The 7,712-nt window shown below is 44.4% G+C and overlaps 1 pseudogene; it reads right to left on the bottom strand.

Annotated features, from left to right (window-relative positions):
* Nucleotides 1–2,391: 2,391 nt before the first annotated feature.
* LOC144703237 (protein RADIALIS-like 6 pseudogene) lies at nucleotides 2,392–3,336 on the bottom strand (annotated as a pseudogene).
* Nucleotides 3,337–7,712: the final 4,376 nt, after the last annotated feature.

Consider the following 7,712-nt stretch of genomic DNA (forward strand, 5'->3'; position numbering starts at 1 on the left):
TCTCTCTCTTTCTCTCTCATTATTTTATCTTCTCTTTGTTGGATAGAGCTCCATGAGACAACACAAGGGCCCCTTCTCACTCACACAGAAAAAAAGAAAGGAAAACACTTGTTGCTGTATTTCATCTTTGATCCACATACGTATTTATACAACTCAGGGGGCTACCACCTTGGTAGGACACTTAACTACCATTCAGTTAGAGTCACATACCTGTGATTATCTCAGCCATCCATTCAGAAACAGAAAACCTATCTTGAAACAGAAACAACAACAAAAACAAACTGTTCTTGTAACAGATTCCTTCTAGATTACCTCCTTCAATCTCCCCCTTAATCTTGAAGACTAATCACATTCTGGACTCCAAGTCTTGTTCTTCTCTGATGGCTTACAAGTGAGCAGATACATGCCCCTGTCCTGTATCCATTAGATTGGCCCTTCCATCTTGCTTGTCTTCGGCGTCATCACTGAGACAGTCCGCCATCTTCGGGTTCTTGTACTCTCGCTTCAACACATGAATGCGAGCTTGCTTTACTCGGTCAACACCGATGTTCATCACTCGAAGAGTCTCCCACGTCTCATTCGAGCTTTTGTCTTCGTCAAGCTGAAGCTGAAGATCTTCGGATATCGTTCCAAAAATGGTCGCCATAGCAAGACGATCCTTCGTTCTTGGCACATCATCCTCGATGACGGCGCTCCACAACCTGTATGCCTCGAGCAATATCTTCATCGTCTTCGCCCATAGAGGATAGTTCGTCCTAGAAAGAGTAGGGAAGGCACTAGAGACACCCACGTACCCGTCGCTCTGGGCACACCCATGTTGACTCCGTCTCCGTCCACACAGGACCCTTCACTAGCCTCTGATACCGGCACCGCTCCTCGTCTCCACATCACCACGCTTCTAGGGCCACGAACCTTGCTCTGATACCACTTGTTGGATAGAACTCCAGGAGACAACACAAGGGCCCCTTGTTGCTATATTTCATCTTTGATCCACACAGGTATTTATACAACTCAGGGGGCTACCACCTTGGTAGGACACTTAACTACCATTCAGTTAGAGTCACATACCTGTGATTATCTCAGCCATCCATTCAGAAACAGAAAACCTATCTTGAAACAGAAACAACAACAAAAACAAACTGTTCTTGTAACAGATTCCTTCTAGATTACCTCCTTCACTCTTCACGGTCAAGAACCATGGATCGTCTTAACAAATCTATGACTGTCAAGGAACAACTAGTCACCTATATTGCAAGGATAAAATGAAGACGGCAAATTCATTTCAAGGAACAATTGGTATTCATTGCACATAAATGTTGACCAAAAGAATAAACGAATAGTGGACGGTACAGTTAACTATATTAGTCCGAAAGAAATTACTCGAGTGCACTGGTACAACAGGCTACTTCTAATCGGTGAGCGATAGAAATGAATCTGAAACATCCCTTGGTCGACGGTATCTTCAACAGAGAAGTCAAGGAGTATTAAGGAGAGACCTTTGGACGACAGTATTGAGTCTCTTTGGGGAAGGAATACACAAGAGATCATTGAAAGTGCTCAATGAATCAACGACCAACGCCTTCGTTTAAAGAGAAATATACACGTAAGCCCTGATAGGCTATGATAAATTAGTTTCCTTGTTTTAGTCAGGGCAGAGTGCGACTCTACATATTTAATATTAATCACCATCCTAATATAAAAATCTTAGTCAAGTGATTAGCGTCGCTAAGTTTCTTTGGGGACGGGATGCAAAAGAGAAAAATAAAAAAGCTTTATGAATCAATGAACAAGGCGCCCGTTTAAAGAAGAATATCGACTTAATCCCGAATAGCCGATTATAAATTAGTTCTATCTTTTTGGTACTCATAGACTGCGCCTCTCCATAGTAATGATAATTGTCATCCTAATAGAAAAGTTTTTGTCCAGTAATTGGGATTACTAGATCTTTCTAGGAATGGTATTTAAATAATACGCTATTTTCGGTACCCATAGAGTTCTAGACACTAATAAGTTAATCTAACAGATCTTTTGCACCCCTTCAGTAGTAAGTAGGTTTTGACCCTATTTTTACTCGGCTAAAATATTATATCCCATTTTGTACAGCGACAATCGCTTCTGACCTCTATCGTCCAACTTTTTGCTACTTTCATTTTTCAAAATTTAACGTCGATCTCGTCCCTCTCTACACGATCGATAAATAGATAGCCGAATCAGCGGAGATTGTTAGATTGATAAGAGTATGTAATGATAAGGGACACATAGTTACATAGATATATAATGATAAGGTAGAAAATATGAAGAGATATAAAAAAAGATGTTTATATGTATATAGCGAGAGATACGTAGATAGAGAGAGACAGAGTAAAAGGAGAGATAGAAGGTGGAGAAAAAGAAAGAGAGACAGAGAATGCGTTGGAGACGGAACCCGTAACAGTTTGTCATTGTGTGAATGGCCGACATAACACTCGTAGGGGAATAAAACTGGGGTGCTTCATCGCCTCCTACCTAGTCAACGTCGGACGACCCGAAATGCCGTTCATTCTCACGGCAAGTGGCTTCGGGCCCACTGAAATACTAACCGAAAATTTTTCCGCTTCTACTACCTAGTTCCCCCCCATTTCACCGATACTTCTTTAATTAGAGACGTAAGATTATTTTGTTTAAAGAGTCTCGTCGAAGTACGTAACAAATACATTCCATGGTACTTAGAGTACGACGGAAATCAGGGTTCAAAATGACGCATTTCTAGTATTCCGCTCTCTTAATACTTGGTCTCCGGTTTCCTTCAGCGACACTTCTTAGCTGCGGTAGCTAGGGAGAGAAATTCCGCCGGATTCGATGAGAAGAACGTCGGAGATGAGATCGTCGTAGTGCTTCTTCACTTCCTCTGCAGACTGACCCTTTACAGCCTGCGCTACCTTCACCCAACGATCAGCGGTCCCCTCGTCGTACAAGGCCAGCGCCTTTTCAAACTGCTTATTCTGTTCCGCCGTCCAGGAAGAGATGCTGCTGCGTTGTCCACGGGATGCCATGGCCGGACAGGAAAGAAAAATATACTGCTTGAAACTTGAGTGCACTGGGATAGTAGCCAAAAGTCGGTTCGAGAGATTGCCGATCCTGTATACAGAAGAACGATAGCTGGAAGTAGAAAATTCAAGCCTTCTTGCTGGGGGGAACTCCACAGAGAAGAGATGGATAGCCTTCTTGGGTCGGCAATAGACTCGATGACTAGAAATAAAACGAGTGCGTTGTGTTTACTTCACTGCAGGGACTAAGCGTTTGGACGATGCCCTCCTTTAAATAGGACGAAGCGCGAAAGTGGGATGGCCCAGTTAGTCAGTGGCCTTAGAACTCGCCGCCAACTGGGCGTAAAATAATAACACTATTGGCCTGTAGAAATTATACATCGCAAAGAGGGAAGCAAGATAAATTATGGCAATTTAATAGCGAACGGTGCTGTATGAGACAGACCAAATTTTGTACTATACATTGCATCATATGTTCGACAAATTTTCCTCCACTTCAAGGCTTATAACGTACGTGGCTTGAAAGCTACAATACAGATTAAGCCAAGAAATAGAATACGAAACAAGTATAAAAAAAATGGGAACACAAAGTACATGTGCCATTCGTCTGTTGGTAAACATTTTTGTTGCCTTGTTTTGTCCTCGGGTTAGCGAAAACCTTAAACCCAAGAAAGATTCCATGAAAAGGATGAAAAACTTCAGACTATCTTGGGGTTAATGTACGCCACCAGTGATGCCGTCGGATTGTAGGATGAAGAGCTCCTTAACGGCAAGTTATTGACCTTTAATGAATCCCCTTCAGGCTATGCGAAATTGTGAAATGACGTACTCATAAAGAAACTTGACTTGACAATCAATAGATACTCCATGGAGAATCCACGAGCCTGAAAAAAGTTAAAGGCACTCGGTCAAACATGGACGGTGGAAGATACATTGTAACCCACAAGAAAGTGACGGCGCATTCAGAAAGCTTAAGCTGACCTAATTCACCTAGTAATAAAGGCGAGAGGAAGCAGAAGGAAGTAGGTGCAGAGATGACCGAAAAGAATCTTCCACAATATCGGTGTTTTTCTATCGTCCACTTTCGTAGAATTGTGAAAGCAAAAGGACATAAAAAACACTTCGTCATATAAAATATAGCCAGATACCCCTCGTCGATAATACGGATGGGTTATCTACACTATATGTCAACAGACTTGATAAACTACGAGGGAAAAAATACTTCTAAGTGACCGCGGCGTTGTTTGTTCTCTCTGAAAGACAAAACGTATTGATCTGTCCGCGAATACTATATTAGATGTTGTCAACCTGGCCTCCCGATGGACTTTATCGTTCTACAGTCTAATTATTTTAAAATAAATAAAGTTGATGAGGGGACATTCGCTACTGTCTTGACTGGCTTTCCCTTAAATAGAAAAATATGGTGGGAGGTGGTTTTTTTCAATCTACAGTTGGTGACAAGAAGGAAAAGAGCGTGAAAATGAAAGAATAATTCACACCGACACTAATGCAACTCCTGTTAACTAGATGTTGCATGGGCTACTTCAACAGCTTGCATTGCTCGAATAAAGTTATAACTTTAATTAGAAGGTAAGCTCCTGGGCTGTGGTTCGGATTACATTGAGTGTGAGTTGCAGTCTAGATGCCACGAACCCATGCTATTTGTGACAACTGAGCTTTCAGGCGTAAGATACTCTTATATGAAAACGCAGATGGCAAGTTTTCTGCATAAGAGAGGATGACGTAACTTCGCGAACTCCTTCGCACGCATGTACCCGTTCGTCATCCTTTCGAACCTTTTCCTTCCATACGATAACTTTCGAGAGGCCACTGATAACGGAGAATGGAGCGTTTGGACATATCTAGACCCACCATGCGACTTACACTGAATCAACATGTCTACCCTTTTCGGTCATCAAAAGGTTTATGCGTGCATCCTTCACCCAAAAATTTGTAAGAGCCACTTGTTGTGGAATGCCATAAAAAAATAAACATGCCAGGCACCGTGACGGGTGATATAGACATGGTTCGTTTTAATTAGTGAGCGCTGGAAAGCGGGAAGCCACTCATAGTTATCTGTTCGCCTGTCTATTTTCAGCTTGTAATGTCAGTTGAATTATGTCTCTTTGTTACGCTTTAAGGTAGTAATGAAAATTTTGACCACCAGACTTTTTCAGCTTGAAAATTTATGCTCCAGGAAAAAAGTATCAGCCCATTAATTTAGATTGAGATCACCCGGAGAATCCTTCCTAAAGAAGTTATAGATCGGCTGCGGTACCGGAGGATCAAATTTGTTTACTCTTTCGCAATTCCAAGAGACGTAGTTTTGGAATCGGGGCCGATCCATGTGACTTTTTCTCATGGATTTGAGCCATTAAACAAACGTTGTTTACAAAGACTAACTTGCGTTTTACTCTTCACGAGTTATGCTCATGGATGCAAAGACGAAAGACCTCAGCTTGTGTGATTATATAGAAGATGCGAAACTTCATCGAACATCAATTTTACATTTGCGGAATTAGTTATATTTTCCAGTCGACATATTGTAGATCATTTTCATCTGAAAAATCCTAGAGATAATAACTGAACGCTTTTTTAACTTCAGAGAAGCCCTAAACAGGTCCATCGTCATAGAAGGTGTAGCAGTTATAAATACACAAAATTTGGTCAAATACAGATCAGGAAATTAAACATAACTTGATGGTTAGGCACCTAAAGTTGCATGTTTACATTTTTTTGTGAGAGGAGATCTGATCCAAAACATTGGAAATATATACTGGAGTCTAAATATTACTATTCTAGTCATGACACTCCTGCTCGCAGTCCATTTAGCGCAGAAAAAACTTATAAGTTACCCTTTGTCAAATATTACAAATAATAACCTTCATTGTACATAGGTTTCACTCTCTTTCTGTACATCTGTTGAATTCAAATGAAATTGTAATATTCAAATTTTACTTGGTTAACCTATAAAGTATGCAAAGATAAAAATCCATTTCTGGTATGGTATTCTGGTGGTGACGACGTCACTGCATCTACACCGGACGCGCCACCAACGTCATCCGACACACCAGGCACGCAGAATCATCAACGACATCAACCAAATAACCGCCACACTTCAGACGTGCCACCACCACCTCTCGAGACGTCCCGCGTCATGACACGTCGTCAACCACAGATCCATAACTGCCCATTGATATGACATGATTACACGTCTCCCACGTTTTATTTTTACGTCATTTCCCATATTTTCTCTTTTCCTCCAAGGCCTATATGAAGGCCAAATCTGTAATAAACCTTTAGGCAAGTTATTTTCAAGAATTGATTTCTCTTCTTGGAAGACTTGTCCCAACCCTAGCCCTACGGAATCTTCGTCTCCGCCGCCGCCACCATCGACGAGGACATATCCCTCCCCGCCACCCGCGTACCCTCCGACCGCCGGTTCGCCGATGCATGCACCGCCAGCGTACGCGCACGCGGGCGCAAGCCGAACGCCGGTCCACCGGCGCCCGCGCACGCTTGCACCCACCGACGCCGGCGCACGCCTACGCCCACCAGCGCCCGCGCACGCCAACGACCGTCAGTGCCTGCACACACCAGCGTACACCGTCGCCCGCGCACACCAGCGCCGCCAGTGCCCGCGCCCCCCAGCTCCCGCTAGCGCTCGCGCACACCAACGCCCGGCGGCGCCTGCACACATCAGCGCACGCCAGGCCCTGCGCACACCAGCGCGGCCTATGCCTGCCCCCGCCAGTGTAGTGGGCGCCCGTGCACACCAGCGCCCGCTGTAGGCCGCGCATGCCAATGCCTGCCGGTGCCCCCGCACGCGAGCGCACACCGATGTCTGCGCATGCCTGCGCCTGCCGGCTGATGGGCGACCATCCAGTTGATGCCAGGACGGGATGAGTCAAACCACGCCAGAATGCTCGCACCGATGCTCGCCATCCGGGGTTTAAATACTCCACGTAAGCATCTTCCCTTTTCGTATTTTATTTTGTCCTGTTGTAATTTTCGTTCGTGGATCTTACGGACGGGGCTGGTGTTTTTAGGGCCTCGTCCATGTTATGTTTTCCTTTCGGTTGTAACCGTTGAATAGAGGTCGAACCACGTCTCACGACGGTTCATCCTCTACATGACATCACTTGGCACCTATCCTCACTATATAAGGGATAGCATGCCCAAGTGAAGGGAGGCTTGTTGAATTGAAAATTGTGTGTTCCTCTACCTTAGTTCTTAGAGAGATAGAGATAGATAGGAGTTAGAGTGTAGAGAGAGGAAGTGGCTACTCTCACCCCACGTGGAGACTACTCCGTGGGCTAGAGCCTCACGTCTTCACGTCGAGATCACTCCGTGAGACATCCTCCATCGCCCTCGTCGAGACTACTCCGAGGTCGCCTTAAGAATTCAAGAATCAACATCTCTTAGGGCTCTCAACGAATTCCTCGTCGAGACTACTCCCGGGTCTCCCTTGAAGAACCAAGATTTGCAAAATCCGCGTTGGCTTCATCTCTCCCTGATCGAGACCACTACCAGGGTGTGTGTTGTCCTTCGTCTTCATCATTCCATCCCGCGGAAGCCGCCCGTTGCTCCACAAGACTCTCCAAGCTTCAAGATCCCTGCATCCTCTTGAGGAGATCTTGGTTGGTTAGAATCAAGAAACCAAGCATCTTGATCACCATCACCGCC

The sequence above is a fragment of the Wolffia australiana genome, chromosome 5, assembly GCF_029677425.1.
Source record: "Wolffia australiana isolate 7733 chromosome 5, ASM2967742v1".
Lineage (NCBI taxonomy): Eukaryota > Viridiplantae > Streptophyta > Magnoliopsida > Alismatales > Araceae > Wolffia > Wolffia australiana.